Source organism: Halichoerus grypus, chromosome 4 (genome assembly GCF_964656455.1).
Source record: "Halichoerus grypus chromosome 4, mHalGry1.hap1.1, whole genome shotgun sequence".
NCBI classification, from domain to species: Eukaryota; Metazoa; Chordata; class Mammalia; order Carnivora; family Phocidae; genus Halichoerus; species Halichoerus grypus.
The window spans coordinates 156,983,113-156,998,157 of NC_135715.1; positions in this window are offsets into that span (position 1 = coordinate 156,983,113).

The window sequence follows — 15,045 nt, forward strand, 5'->3', positions numbered from 1 at the left end:
TTGGATCCCTCTCTGATTTCCTCTTGTCTTAGTTTTTCTTCTCTTCCCGTATGAGCTTCTGTTTGTTTCTTAAATTCCACATATGGGTGAGATCATATGATAACCGTCTTACTCTGATTGACTTATTTCACTTAGCATAATACCCTCTAGCTTCAACCACATCATTGAAAATGGCAAGATTTCATTTTTTTGATGGCTGAATAATATTCCTTTGTGTGTGTGTGTGTGTGTGTGTGTGTGTGTATATATGTGTAGCACATCTTCTTTATCCATTCATCTGTTGATGGACATCTGGGCTCTTTCCACAGTTTGGCTTTGTGGGCATTGCTGCTATAAACATTGGAGTGCAGGTGCCCCTTCAGAACACTACATTTGTATCTTTGGGGTAAATACCCAGTAGTGCAATTGCTGGGTTGTAGGGTAGCTCTATTTTCAACTTTTTGTGGAGCCTCCATTTTGTTTTCTGAGCGGCTGCACTAGTTTGCGTTCCCACCAACAGTGTAAGAGGGTTCCCCTTTCTCGGCATCCTCACCAACATTTGTTTCCTGAGTTGTTCATTTTAGCCATTCTGACTGGTGAGAGGTGTATCTCATTGTGGTTTTGATTTGTATTTTTTTCGGTTGGCCATTTGGGTATCTTCTTTGGACAAATGTCAGTTCACGTCATCTGCCCATTTCTTGACTGGATTATTTGTTCTTTGGGTGTTGAGTTTGATAAGTTCTTTAGATTTTGGATACTAGCCCTTTATCTGATATGTCATTTGCAAATATCTTCTCCCATTCTGTTGGTTGCCTTTTGGTTTTATTGACTGTTTCCTTTGCTGTGGAGAAGCTTTTTATCTTGATGAAGTCCCAGTAGTTCATTTTTGTCTTTGTTTCCCTTGCCTTTGGAGATGTATCTAGCAAGAAGTTGCTGCAGCCGAGGTTCTCTAGGATTTTTGTTCTCTAGGATTGCTGCTGCCTGTGTTCTCTAGGATTTTGATGGATTCCTATCTCACATTTAAGTCTTTCATCCATTTTGAGTCTATCTTTGTGTATGGTGTAAGAAAATGGTCTTATGTTCTTCTGCATGTGGCTGTCCAATTTTCCCAACACCATTTGTTGAAGAGACTGTCTTTTTTCCATTGGACATTCTTTCCTGCTTTGTTGAAGATTAGTTGACCATAGAGTTGAGGGCCCATTTCTGGGCTCTCTATTCTGTTCCATTGATCTATGTGTCTGTTTTTGTGCCCGTACCATACTGTCTTGATGATTAGAGCTTTGTAGTAGAGCTTGAAGTAAGGCATTGTGATGCCACCAGCTTTGGTTTTCTTTTTCAACATTCCTTTTGCTATTCAGGGTCTTTTCTGGTTCCATACAAATTTTAGGATTATTTGTTCCAGTTCTGTGAAAAAAGGGGATGGTATTTTGATAGGGATTGCATTGAATGTGTAGATTGCTTTAGGTAGCATAGACATTTTAACAATAATTTCTCTTCCAATCTGTTAGCATGGAATGTTTTTCCATTTCTTTGTGTCTTCCTCAATTTCTTTCATGAGTGTTCTATAGTTTTCTGAGTACAGATTCTTTGCCTCTTTGGTTAGGTTTATCCCTGGGTATCTTATGGTTTTGGGTGCAATTTTAAATGGGATCGACTCCTTAATTTTCTCTTTCTTCTGTCTCATTGCTAGTGTATAGAATTGCAACTGACTTCTGTGCATTGATTTTATATCCTGCCACTTTGCTGAATTCCAGTATGAGTTCTAACAATTTTGGGTTGGAGTCTTTTGTGTTTTCCACATAGAGTATCATGTCATCTGTGAAGAGTGAGAGTTTGACTTCTTTACCAATTCAGATGCCCTTTATTTCTTTTCGTTGTCTGATTGCTGAGGCTAGGACTTCTAGTACTATGTTGAACAGCAGTGGTGATAGTGGACATCCCTATTGTGTTCCTGACCTTAGGGGAAAAGCTCGCAGTTTTTCCCCATTGAGAATGATATTTGCTGTGGGCTTTTCGTAGATGTCTTTTATGATATTGAGTTATGTTCCCTCTATCCCTACACTGTGCAGAGTTTTAATAAAGAAAGGATGCTGTACTTTGTCAAATGCTTTTTCTGCATCTATTGAGAGGATCATATGGTTCTTGTCCTTTCTTTTATTAATGTAGTGTATTGCATTGACTGGTTTGCGGATGTTGAACCACGCTTGCAGCCCAGGAATAAATCCCACCTGGTCGTGGTGAATAGTTCTTTTAATCTACTGTTGGATTCTATCGGCAAGTATCTTGGTGAGAATTTTTGCATCCATGGTCATCAGGGATATTGGTCTGTATTTCTCCTTTTTGGTGGGGTAGGTCTTTGTCTGGTTTTGGGATCAAGGTTATACTGGCCTCATAGAAATTGTTGGGAAGTTTTCCTTCCATTTCTATTTTTTGAAACTGCTTCCAAAGAATAGGTATTAATTCTTCTTTAAATGTATGGTAGAATTCCCCTGGGAAACCATCCAGCCCTGGGCTCTTGTTTGTTGGGAGATTTTTGATTACTGCTTCAATTTCCTTGCTGGTTATGGATCTGTTCAGGTTTTCTTTGTCTTCCTGTTTCAGTTTTGGTAGTTTGTATGTCTCTAGGAATGCATCCATTTCTTCCAGATTGCCTAATTTGTTGGTGTATAGTTACTCATCATATGTTCTTATAATTGTATTTCTTTGGTGTTGGTTGTGATCTCCTCTTTCATTCATGATTTTATTTATTTGGGTCTTTCTCTTTTCTTTTTGTTAAGTGTAGCCAAGTTTTTATCAATCTTACTAATTCTTTCAAAGAACCAGATCCTAGTTTTGTTGATCTGTTGTACTGTTCTTTTGGTTTCCTTTTTTTTTTTTAAAGATTTTATTTATTTGACACAGAGAGACACAGCGAGAGAGGGAACACAAGCAGGGGGAGTGGGAGAGGGAGAAGCAGGCTTCCCACCAAGCAGGGAGCCTGACTTGGGGCTCAATCCCAGGACCCTGGGACCATGACTTGAGCTGAAGGCAGACGCTTAATGACTGAGCCACCCAGGCACTCCTGTTCTTTTGGTTTCTATTTCACTGATTTCTGCTCTAATCTTTACTATTTCTCTTCTCTTGCTGGGTTTGGCTTTATTTGCTGTTCTTTCTCCAGCTTCTTTAGGTTTAAGGTTAGGTTGTGTATTTAAGACCTTTCTTGTTTCTTGAGAAAGGCTTGTATTGCTATATACTTCCCTCTTAGGACCGCCTTTGCTGCATCCCAAAGATTTTGAATGGTTGTGTTTTCATTTTCATTTGTTTCCATGAACTTTTAAATTCTTTGGTTGACCCATTCATTCTTTAGTAGGATGCTTTTTAGCCTCCTGTGTATTTGAGTTCTTTCCTAATTTCCTCTTGTGATTGAGTTCCAGTTTCAAAGCATTTGGTCCAAAAATATGTAGAGAATAATCCCAGTCTTTTGGTACTGGTTGAGACCTGATTTGTGACTCAGTATGTGATCTATTCTGGAGAATGTTCCATGTGCACTTTAGAAGAATGTGTATTCTGTTCCTTTAGGGTGGAATATTTTGAATATATCTGTGAAGACCATCTGGTCCAGTGTGTCATTCAAAGCCCTTATTTCCTTATTGACTTCTTTTGCTTAGATGATCTGTCCATTGCAGTGAGGGGGGTGTTCAAGTCCCCTAATATTATTGTATTATTATTGATGTGTTTCTTTAATTTTATTATTAATTAGCTTATATAATTGGCTGCTCCCATGTTAAGGGCATAAATATTTACAATTGTTAGATCTTCTTGTTGGATAGACCCTTTAATTATGACATAGTGTCCTTCCTCATCTCTTATTACTGTCTTTGGTTTAAAATCTAATTTTTCTGATAGAAGGATTGCCATCCCAGCTTTCCTTTGATGTCCATTAGCATGATAAATGGTTTTCCACCCCCTCACTTTCAATCTGGAGGTGTCTTTGGGTCTAAAATGCAGACAGCATATTGATGGGTCTTGCTTTTTTATCCTATCTGATACCCTGTGTCTTTTGATTGGGGCATTTAGCCCATTTACTTTCAGAGTAACTATTGAAAGATATGAATTTAGTGCCATTGTATTACCTGTAAAGTCACTGTTTCTGTAGATTATCTCTGTTCCTTTCTGGTCTATGTTACCTTTGGACTCTCTTTTTGCTTAAAAGATCCCTTTTAATATTTCTTGCAGGGCTGGTTTGGTGATCACAAATTCTTTTAGTTTCTGTTTGTCCTGGAAGATTTTTATATTTCCTTCTATTTTGAATGACATCCTAGCGGGTAAGGTATTCTTGGCTGCATAGTTTTCTGATTTAGCACCCTGAATATATCATGCCCATCGTTTCTGGCCTGCCAGGTTTCTGTGGATAGGTCTGCTGCCAATCTAATGTTTCTACCCTTGTATGTTACAGAGATCTTATCCCATGCTGCTTTCAGGATTTTCTCTTTGTCTCTGAGATTTGCAAGTTTTACTATTAGATGTCAGGGTGTTGCCCTATTTTTATTGATTTTTGAGTGGGGCTCTCTGTGCCTCCTGGATTTTGATGCCTGTTCCCTTCCCCAGATAAGGGAAGTTCTCTGCTTTAATTTGCTCCAATATACCTTCTGCCCTCTCTCTTTCCTCTTCTTCTGGGATCCCAATTATTCTAAAACTGTTTCACTTAATGGCATCACTTATCTCTTGAATTCTCCCTTCGTGATCCAGTAGTTGTTTTCTCTCTTTTTCTCAGCTTCTTTATTCTCCATCATTTGGTCTTCTATATCACTAATTCTCTCTTCTGCCTCATTTATCCTAGCAGTTAGAGCCTCCATTTTTGATTGCATCTCATTAATATAGCCTTTTTGATTTTGACTTGGTTAGATTTTAGTTCTTTTATTTCTCCAGAAAGGGATTCTCTAGTGTCTTCTATGCTTTTTTTCAAGCCCACCTAGTATCTTTATAATCGTTTTTCTGAACTCTAGTTTTGACATCTTACTTATGTCCATACTGATTAGGTCCATGGCAGTCAGTAGTGCCTCTTGTTCTCTTTTTTGAGGTGAGTTTCCTGTTTTGTCATTCTGTCTAGAGAAGAATAGATGAACGAGAGAACAAAATACTAAAATGGCAACAACAACAACCCCATAGAAATACACACTAAACAAATCAGAAGAGACCCAAGACTAGGGGAAAAAAAAAAAAAAAACAATTAAAAAAAAGAATATACTCAGACAGGTGAGCAGAATAAAGCAGTACACTGGATTCTGTGTGTATTTTGGCCTGTTTTTTACAAAACTAGTTCCGAAAATTGTAACAAAGAAAAACTTATATATGTAGAAAAATAAAATTTGTATTTAATTTTATTTTTGTACATATATAGGGTGGATGAAAGAATAGAATGTAACTGTAAAAATGGAAATTAAAAGACAAGAAAAAACAAAAAGAAAAAAAACAACAAAAAAGGAAGCGATATAAACAAATAGGTGAACAGAACAGAGTAATACACTATCTCCTGAGTGTATTTTGGTCAGTTTGTTAGAAGAAACTACATCTCAAAATTGTAAAAAAGGAAAAACTTACATATACAATGATAAAATTAAATACATTGAAAGGCTAGAATGTAACTGTAAAGATGAAAATTTAAGGGCGCCTGGGTGGCTCAGTCGTTAAGCATCTGCCTTCGGCTCGGGTCGTGATCCCAGGGTCCTGGGATCGAGCCCCGCATTGGGCTTCCTGCTCTGCAGGAAGCCTGCTTCTCCCTCTCCCACTCCCCCTGCTTGTGTTTCGTCTCTCACTGTCTCTCTCTGTCAAATAAATAAAATCTTTAAAAAAAGATGAAAATTTAAAAAGATTTTTAAAAAGTTGATAAAATAATAAATTGGTTAAAAAGGAAAGAAAAAAATTAAAAAAAAAATAAAGATGAATGACTAAAGAATCATGGGGAAAAAAGCCATGAATTCTATGTGCAGTATTCCTCTAGCTCTGGAGTTCTGCCGTTCTCATTGATTGCTAAACTTGGTCTTGGCTGGCTGTTCTTGCCGATCTTCTGGGGGAGGGGCCTGTTGCCTGGTTCCCAAATGTCTTTGCCGGAGGTGGAATTGCCCTGCCCTTGCCCGGTCCAGGCTAAGTAATCTGCTCGGGTTTGCTCTCGGGAGCTTTTGTCCCCTGCAAGCTTTCCGTCTGGTTTGGAGGATGAGAGTGAAAATGGCGGCCTCCCAATCTCCGCCCCGAGGAGCCGAGAACTTGGGGCCCCACTCCTCAGTGCGCCCCCCAGAGAAAAGCAGTCAGTCACTCTCGTCTCCCTGGTCTCCGGCCACACTCCGTGCTCACCCGGCCTGTGACCGAGTGTTTCTATCTCTGGCGCACGACCCCCTGTGGAGTCTCCAAACGCAGCAGATCCCTGCGGTGCGCTCCTGTGCCGCTCCTCCCGGGGGAGGAGGGGTGTCTCCCCGGATCTGCCACTTCTTGGGTCCCTGCTGGAAGAGCAGTGGCCCGATTGCCGGGGATCATGGTTTATGGCAACCCTGAGCTGAGAGCCTGCGCCTCGGCTCTGTCTCTGCAGCCGGCTTCCCGCTCTGATACCTGGGAGCTCAGCCGCACTCAGGCACCCTTGGTCTTTCTGTGACCCCGAGGGTCCTGAGACCACACTGTCCCAGCGAGGGTTTCACCCCCCGCTTAGCCACTGGAGCGACGTCCCTCAGCAGAGCAGACTTCTAAAACTTCCAATTTTGTGCTCTGCTGTTCTATCACTTGCCGGTAGCGGCTGATGGAGGCCCCCTCCCCCGCTGTCTATCTTCCCATTTGTCACCTTGTATTCACTTCTCTGCATCTCCTACCTTGCAGGAAGTGGTAGCTTTTCTATTTGTAGAGTTGCAGCTATTCTTTACTTAGATCTCTGGTTGAGTCGTAGGTGTTCAGAATGATTTGATAGCTATCTAGCTGAACAGATGAAATTAAGGTTTCTTGTTTCACTGCCATCTTGGACACCCCCCCCCCCCAATAATCTCCATTCTTAAAACACCCAAGTTAAATCCCATTTTAGATAGGATTCTCTAGTTGGGCTGCAAAGTGCTTCTTGGAGCCAGAGCTTAACAATGCAGTCATTATCTTAGTTTCTGGGAGCAGGTTAGAGGTTGGGAGTTGTGTGAAATCTTTTCATCTAATAGAGTATTTGGTACATCAGATGTAGTACACTAAATAGTAGGGATGTTTTGGGACTTCCAAAACTCCTGATTTATTTCTAGGGCATATCTTAATCACTACTGTGATTTTGGCTGATTATAAATAGCCTCTTTTCCTGCTTACAATTCTAAATTAAAAATAGGTCAATCATCAACTGGCTAAAATCCAGTTTGCCTTTAGCTTTCACTAGCTAATTTATAAGTATGCCAAAAGCTTCACAATGTACCCATTCTTCCCAGGGCTTCCTATACAACCAAGCACTAACCTGATGGATCTCACAAGTTGGACCTGAATGTGCTTCCTTCAGTCAGAATTGCTCATTGCAAGTGTTGTAACTTGGCTATAGCCTTCTCTGTTTATGTATCAAGTGATTTAATATAAAATATCGAATTTCAAATCATCACCCTTCAAAAATTCAGTCTATGATAATATAGGTACAGTTGAGTGAATAAACTGAGATATTGTAAGCTATTAATGCAAAGGACATATTTCATGAATGGTTTCCCTTAAAAGAAGCCTTTTTTCTGATGAAAATACATTTGCATCTGTCTAGTTAGGTAAATGGATGAAGCATTTTCAGGACTGTATTTATGATCTTGAAAGCAAATTATAAAATAAGCTCTAGATAATAGCTATGTAAACAGCACAGTTTCTGGACATGAGAAACGAGATTGCTGGAGAAGAAAGAAACCATGATGTCTTTGACCTTCAAAGTAGAGGAATAAGTTATGGAAAAGTGCATCTTTAACTATAGATTTTCAATTTCTTCCTAAGTAAGTTCAGAATATCTTACAATATATAGTTTTTCGGTTCTACATTCTAATGTTACTTGTGAAAATTGCCTTTACAAAGTTAAAAAAAATTAACTGAGTAACATACCAGTTGTGTGCTTTAATACAATAGTCCCCCCTTATCTATGGTTTCGCTTTCTGCAGTTTGAGTTCCTCATGGTCAACTGTGGTCTGGAAGCAGCTGACCTGCCTCCTGCCGTATCTTCAGAAGGTCAGTAGTAGCCTAATGCTGCATCACTGGGCCTCTGTCAGTCACCTCACTTCATCGCCTTATATAGGTATTTTATCATATCACATCATCACAAGAAGGCTGATTACAGTGCAAGAGGAGACCCCATTCACATAACTCATTACAGTGTATTGTTATCTTTGTTTTATTAATTGTTGTTCATCTCTTGCTGTGCTTAATTGATAAGTTAAACTTTATCATAGGTATATATGTATAGGAAAAAAACAATATGCTATATAGGGTTCAGTACTCTCCATGATTTCAGCCATCCACTGGGGTTGTTGGAACTTATCCCCTGCAGATAAGGGAGGACTACTGTAATGGCTTATGTTAATATCCTATCATGTCTAGTTAAAGAGGCTAGGTCTTGGCAACAACCTCTGTTAAAATATCCTTTTGCTCACTCACATTAATAGGAAGTTTTTTCTAAGCTTTATTCATACCCTGTCCATTTATCAGTCAATTTTTCTCTGGTGGTATATCTATGTATAGTTATTTTGAACATCTGATCATAGTTAAGTGTGTTGATACAACAGGATTTAAAATAACTACTGGTGATTTAGGGGAATTAGGAGGAGAGGGAGTTTTCAAGCATTGCTTGGGGCAAGGGAATTATGGTGTGTGGCAAAATGAGCTTGGTGGTGAGAACATTATGGGTGGAATGAATGGGGTTTGCTATTTCTGAATAAGATGTCAACTTTTAGGGCAAGGTTAGAGACTAAGTTTTTGTTATTATAATTAAATACCAATTTCAGATGTAGAGTAATCACTATGAGAAGAACCCATCAGGAGAGCTGAGATTGAGCAAGATAATAGCAAATAGAATGTGACCATACTAACTGTGACATTTCTGGGACATTATGAGAGGCCAGTCTGTGAAGTGAGGTGTTCAGGGTCAGAAAGGAGGGCCTCCTTAGAAGGAGATGCCCCTGAAGGGTATCTTTCTGGCTGTCAAGGCCCTCCAAATTGAAGGCATCGTTACCTCTGCCAATTCTCAGACTCCACTCATTTGCAAGATTCAAGGGCTCACCAGTACCGCGGAGCTCATTATATACTCCCTCAGAAATAAAAATCATTACTTAGCTAGAATCAGAATTGAGTATGAAAATCTATCAAAGACGTAGCCTGGAAATGTAGTGGTGATGGTGAATGGGAGGCCAGGTAGAGGGTGACAGGACTAGATTTCTCTTAATGTCAGTGTCCTTTCAACCTACGGGAGAAGAATGTTTCATCCTGCAAGTTCTTGATTGCCTACTCTCGTCTAGTGCCTGTGACATCCTATATCTACTGCTAAGGACCAATCTGTACCCTCTAATCCCAGGTCCTGACACAGCCGTCTGCTGCTTTGTATGGTCTGAGATCCTGTGCCCTGAGCTGCCTAAGACCTTAAAGTCAGACAATTTTAAGATCTTTGTAGGTAATGGATTCTACCCTGCACAAGACCAAATATATGAAAATGTAACCCCATTTCCCATTAAATGTAATTTTTATATTTAAAAATATAAATTTGAACAGTTTTTTGTAATTGATTTTAAGAATTAATTACAATTACAACCAATCTCTGTCGGTCACTTAGTTTACAATTGGCTATGTTTTCTCATCAATAATCACACATTCTCTGGAATTTGTTGGAATTGAGAAAAGCTAATCTACACATTTTTTTTAATTTTATTTATTTGTCAGAGAGAGAGAGTGAGCACAAGCAGGAGGAGTGGTAGGCAGAGGGAGAAGCAGGCTCCCTGCTGAGCAAGGAACCCAACTCAGGACTCGATCCCAGGACCCTGGGGTCATGACCTGAGCCAAAGGCAGATACTTAACCACCTGAGCCACCCAGGCATCCCTACACATTATTTTCAAAATTAAGGACATTTTTGTGAATATGAAAGGAACTAACGTTGATAAGTTTTATATTTTATAGCTATTTAATTAAATATTTTAGTTTTGCAATTTTCATTATTTTTAGAGCCACCATATTTTTTTAACTGGTCTCAAACTTTTTTTGGGACCCCTGAAAAGTTCATAGGTCTTCATGTTTAGAATGACCTGCTTATAATTTTATAATACAAACACATGCTATTATTGGAAATATTATTTATCAATATCATTTGCTTAGGGAAGCCTTCCTTGACCTTGAATATATTAGGTTTGTCTGTTATATGCTCTCCTAGCAAATTTTGCTTTCTGTAAGAGTATTCTTTCCATCAACTACAATTATATAATTATTTCTATTATTATTCATCTATCTTTCTTTCCTGCTAACCTATTGATTCCATAAGGGCAAGACTGCCTGTTTGTTCTCTAGTCCCTAGCATGGTGTCTGACCGAGAGTCAATAAATATTTGTTAAATGAATAATAAGTCAAGCAGAGAAAGTCAATTATCATATGGTTTCACTTATTTGTGGAACATAAGGAATAACATGGAGGACATTAGGAGAAGGAAGGGAAAAATGAGGCGGGGGGGCGGAATTGGAGGGAGAGATGAACCATGAGAGACTATGGACTCTGAGAAACAAACAGGGTTTTAGAGGGGAGGGGGGAGGGGGGATTGGTTAGCCCGGTGATGGGTATTAAGGAGGGCACGTACTGCATGGAGCACTGGGTGTTATACGAAAACAATGGATTGTGGATCACCACATCAAAAACCAATGATGTCGGGACACCTGGGTGGCTCAGTCCGTTAAGCGGCTGCCTTCGGCCCGGGTCATGATCCCAGAGTCCTGGGATCGAGTCCCACATCGGGCTCCTTGCTCAGCAGGGAGCCTGCTTCTCCCTCTGTCTCCCTCTGCTTGTGCTCTCTCTGTCAAATAAATAAAATCTTTAAAAAAAAAAAAAAAAAAAAACCAATGATGTATTATATGGTGACTAACATAACATAATAAAATTAAAAAAAAAAAAAATGAATGAGTGGATGAGCCAGCGAATGTGCACCCTCTCACAGGGGTCTGTTTCAGGAGGAGGGCTTCATCCCTGTCAAGGGCCTGACCATTGAAAACTAAAAAGCATTCTTAAAATATATTCTCCTGCATCTTCTACTAAAGATACCTGCCTTTAACAGCATCTGCGTCTCTAGTGATACCAGCATGCTTGTCCGCAGACATGATTTGCTCTCGGCTGCTGAGCGTCTGGTCCTGGGTCTCTGGCTCCTTTGGAGATCCTGTGAACTACTTAGTATATGTGGTAAAGTCATGATGAAACTTTTTATTAACTACATAGAAATATATTTAAATGTTTGTGGATATTCACATTTTAAAGATGCCCTGTATTTATTCTGGAGTTTCCCAGGAGTAATCTTGTTCAACACACTAAAAGGAACTTTTTCAAAAACTTAAAATTAGGCATTAAGAAAAATTGGTTTCAATTTATTGAGCACCTATCTTGGTGTCAGGAACTATGGTAAGTATATTCCCACATGATCCCACTTAATCTTCATACAACTTAATTTGTTTGTTGCTATCCCCATTTTACATACAAGTAAACTGAGGTTCAAAGTACTTGTTCAGCGTCCACAGGTGCAAGTAGCAGGGCCAGGATCTGAGCTCAGTCCCGGCTCCAAAGCTCAGCCTTCTCCGTTTTGCTGTGCTACCTCACATGTTTCTGAGCATTGCTGCTACCATCTTTGCAATACTGCTTTACTCCTTGTATGAGTAGGATTGCCTTAGGCAGCGTGTATTGAAATGGAGTGGCTTATCCATATAAGATTTTTCTTTTTTTTTGTAACAAGACCAGACGTCAGCAATCCTAGCTTAGTGCAGCAGCTCCCACTCTTTCATCTGTGTCCCAGGCCCCTTCTGTCTTGTTATCCCACCCTCCCTGGGGCCTGCATCCTCAAGGCTGTCTCAGTGATTACTCCACGAGAAGGCCGCTCCTCTCTACTACACACTGGCCCACACTGGGTATTATCAATCTTTTTAAAACTCTGCCAACTCAGAAGAAAAATGATATCTTTTCTTTTCTTTTTTTTTTTTTGGTGTTTTGCAGTTTTTTATTAATGAGTTGAAATCATCTTGTTTTTTGGTTATGTATGTTTTTTAAAACCACCTATTTGTGTTGTTTGCAGTTTTTTCTACTTGGCCATATATCTGTCTTTTTTTGTTTTTTTTTTAAAGATTTTTAAAAATTTATTTGACAGAGAGAGAGACAGCCAGAGAGGGAACGCAAGCAGGGTAAGTGGGAGAGGGAGAAGCAGGCTTCCCGCTGAGCAGGGAGCCCGATGCGGGGCTCGATCCCAGGACCCTGGGATCACGACCTGAGCCGAAGGCAGACGCTTAATGACTGAACCACCCAGGCACCCCCGTATATCTGTTTTTTATTAACATCTCTTTGTATATTTAGAATATTAGCCCTTTGTCATTTGATCATTTCTTGGTTCCAGTTTTTTGTTTACCTTTTGATGTTGTTAATGGAGTGTTTTTCTGGTGGAAGTTGTAAATATTTAGTCTTGGCATTTCCATAGTTTTTTTCCTTTATAGCTTCTGGGTTTTGAATTATGCTTTCAATATTTGGTCATATATTATTTCGGTATTTTTATAGTTTTGTTTTTTACATTTAAATCTTTTATTCATCTGGTAGATATTTTGGAATAAGGAATGACTCTCATTCATTTTAACTTGGGTCTGTGGCAGTAGCTATTTATGAGACGTACATAGATTGTCAGACTGCGCCTCTATCATAAAGCTGGACATTTTAATCTTACTTAATACTTTTGGAGGGGATTAAAAAATAAAAATTTTGAGACACATGGTTTCCCAGGAGAGCAAATTCAAAAGAATATGTGGTTAAGGAACTAATATTTTCAGAAGAAATATTGAAATATTAAAACCCACTTTTTGTATGTGTAGTGTAAACATTAGACTATGCCTCTAGTCTGGGAAAGAAGAAGGAAATGTAAATAAAATATCCAAATTTGGTGTGTTTCTGCTTTATATTAATTACTGAAATTAAAAGACATGCTTTAAGAAATAGAAAATCACTGTACTAACACATCTATTACAGTGATGTGAGTGGTTCTCTTTTTTGAAACTTTAACATGGGCTCACCCATGTGAGATGCCAGTTCACATTTGAAAACAACTTCATCCCTAAAGATTAGCATGCCCATTAAATTACATGTATTTAGTAGTTTTTTGCATAACTAACAAAAATTCTTACATTGGAAAGCCTGGACTTCAGGATTTCCCACATGTCTTTTTGGGTGTTTTTGTTTTGTTTTGTTTTGTTTTAAAAAGAAAAAAGGAGAGCAGGGAGAGCTGCAGGTGGAGCAGGCAGAGGGAGAAGCAGGCTCCCCGCTGAGCAAAGAGCTTGATGTGGGACTTGATCTCAGGACCCTGGGATCATGACCTGAGCCAAAGGCAGATGCTTAATGACTGAGCCACCCAGGCGTCCCTATTTGGGTGGTTCTTGGCCAGCCCAACCCACGGAGCCAGCTCTACTAGCTCAGGGAAGCAGTGATTAACTGGATGAACACTTGATTGAAACTCGTTGGTCCATTCAAACTTTCTTTCCATCCAGGCAAGTCTTCTAATTCCTCTGTTTTATTTAGTAATCCCATTTTTAAAAAAGATTTATTTATTTATTTGACAGAGACACAGCGAGAGAGGGAACACAAGCAGGGGGAGTGGGAGAGGGAGAAGCAGGCTTCCCACAGAGCAGGGAGCCCGATGCGGGGCTCGATCCCAGGACCCTGGGATCATGACCTGAGCCGAAGGCAGACGCTTAATGACTGAGCCACCCAGGCGCCCCTAGTAATCCCATTTTTGATGAGAAAATAAGAATAACTTGATATACATTTCTTATTGGTTTGCTTCATTAACATTTTATGCCTTAGTACATGCTTTGGAGCGTCTTTTTCAGCAACTGAGATAATGTGAAGAAAGTAAAAAAAACACCAACTCTCTCTGTATTACTAGAGCTTTAACATTGATACAATATTATAATCTAATCAGCAGGCCATAGTCCCAGTTATGTTATATAACTTTCTGTTGACACACCAGCCACCCCTCCTGTCCATCTAGGATGCAGTCCAAGGTCATGTATTGCAATTAGTTGTCAACAGTTCCTATTGTCTTTCATGTCCTTTGTCTTTCATGACCGGGACATTTTTAAAGCTATGTAGGCCAGTTGTTTTATAGTATGTTTGGGTTCATCTAACATTTCCTAATGATTTCATTCATGCTCTGCATTTTTTGCCAGGAGTGCCACAAGTGATATTGTGTCCTTCTCAGCATTTATCAGGAATCACAGGATGTTGGTTTGCTCCATTATTGGTGATTTTAACTTTTGATCATTTGCTTAAGGTCCAATCAAAGTCTGACTTGACACCATAAATAAACATGTGTGCTATGTTTGGGGAATCTTGAGCCTGATGAGTGCCGCCTGCCCAGGATCCTATAATACTCATATTCTGCATTCTGTAGAACCCAGAAGACTTATTCCCAAGTTGAGCACAGGCTCACCCATTGAGATGCCGATTCATAAGCAAGTCAGGAGAGGAAGAAAGTTGAACAAAGGGCAGTCATTTTGCTGAAAAGGATGGCAGCAGAAGCACTTGGGTTTGGGGGCTGCAAGGTCCTAAAATAGTTGCAGCTGTGAACTAGTTGGATTCCTGGCAGTGGCCCTTGGTGTCTCAACAGGCTTGTTCTCTTGTGTAAGTTTGCACTTTGTCCTGGAAGCTTAGCATTGAGCTTGGTTCTCTAGTCCTCCTGAAAACTCTGTAAATTCTCCAATCAGTATTTCTTCTATTAAGACACAATTCACACATAGTAAAATGTACCTGTCTTAAGTATATAGTTCAGTGGGTTTTGACAATTGCATACACTTGTGTTATTTCAACCCTTTATTTGGGTTTCAACCAAATAAAGATATAGA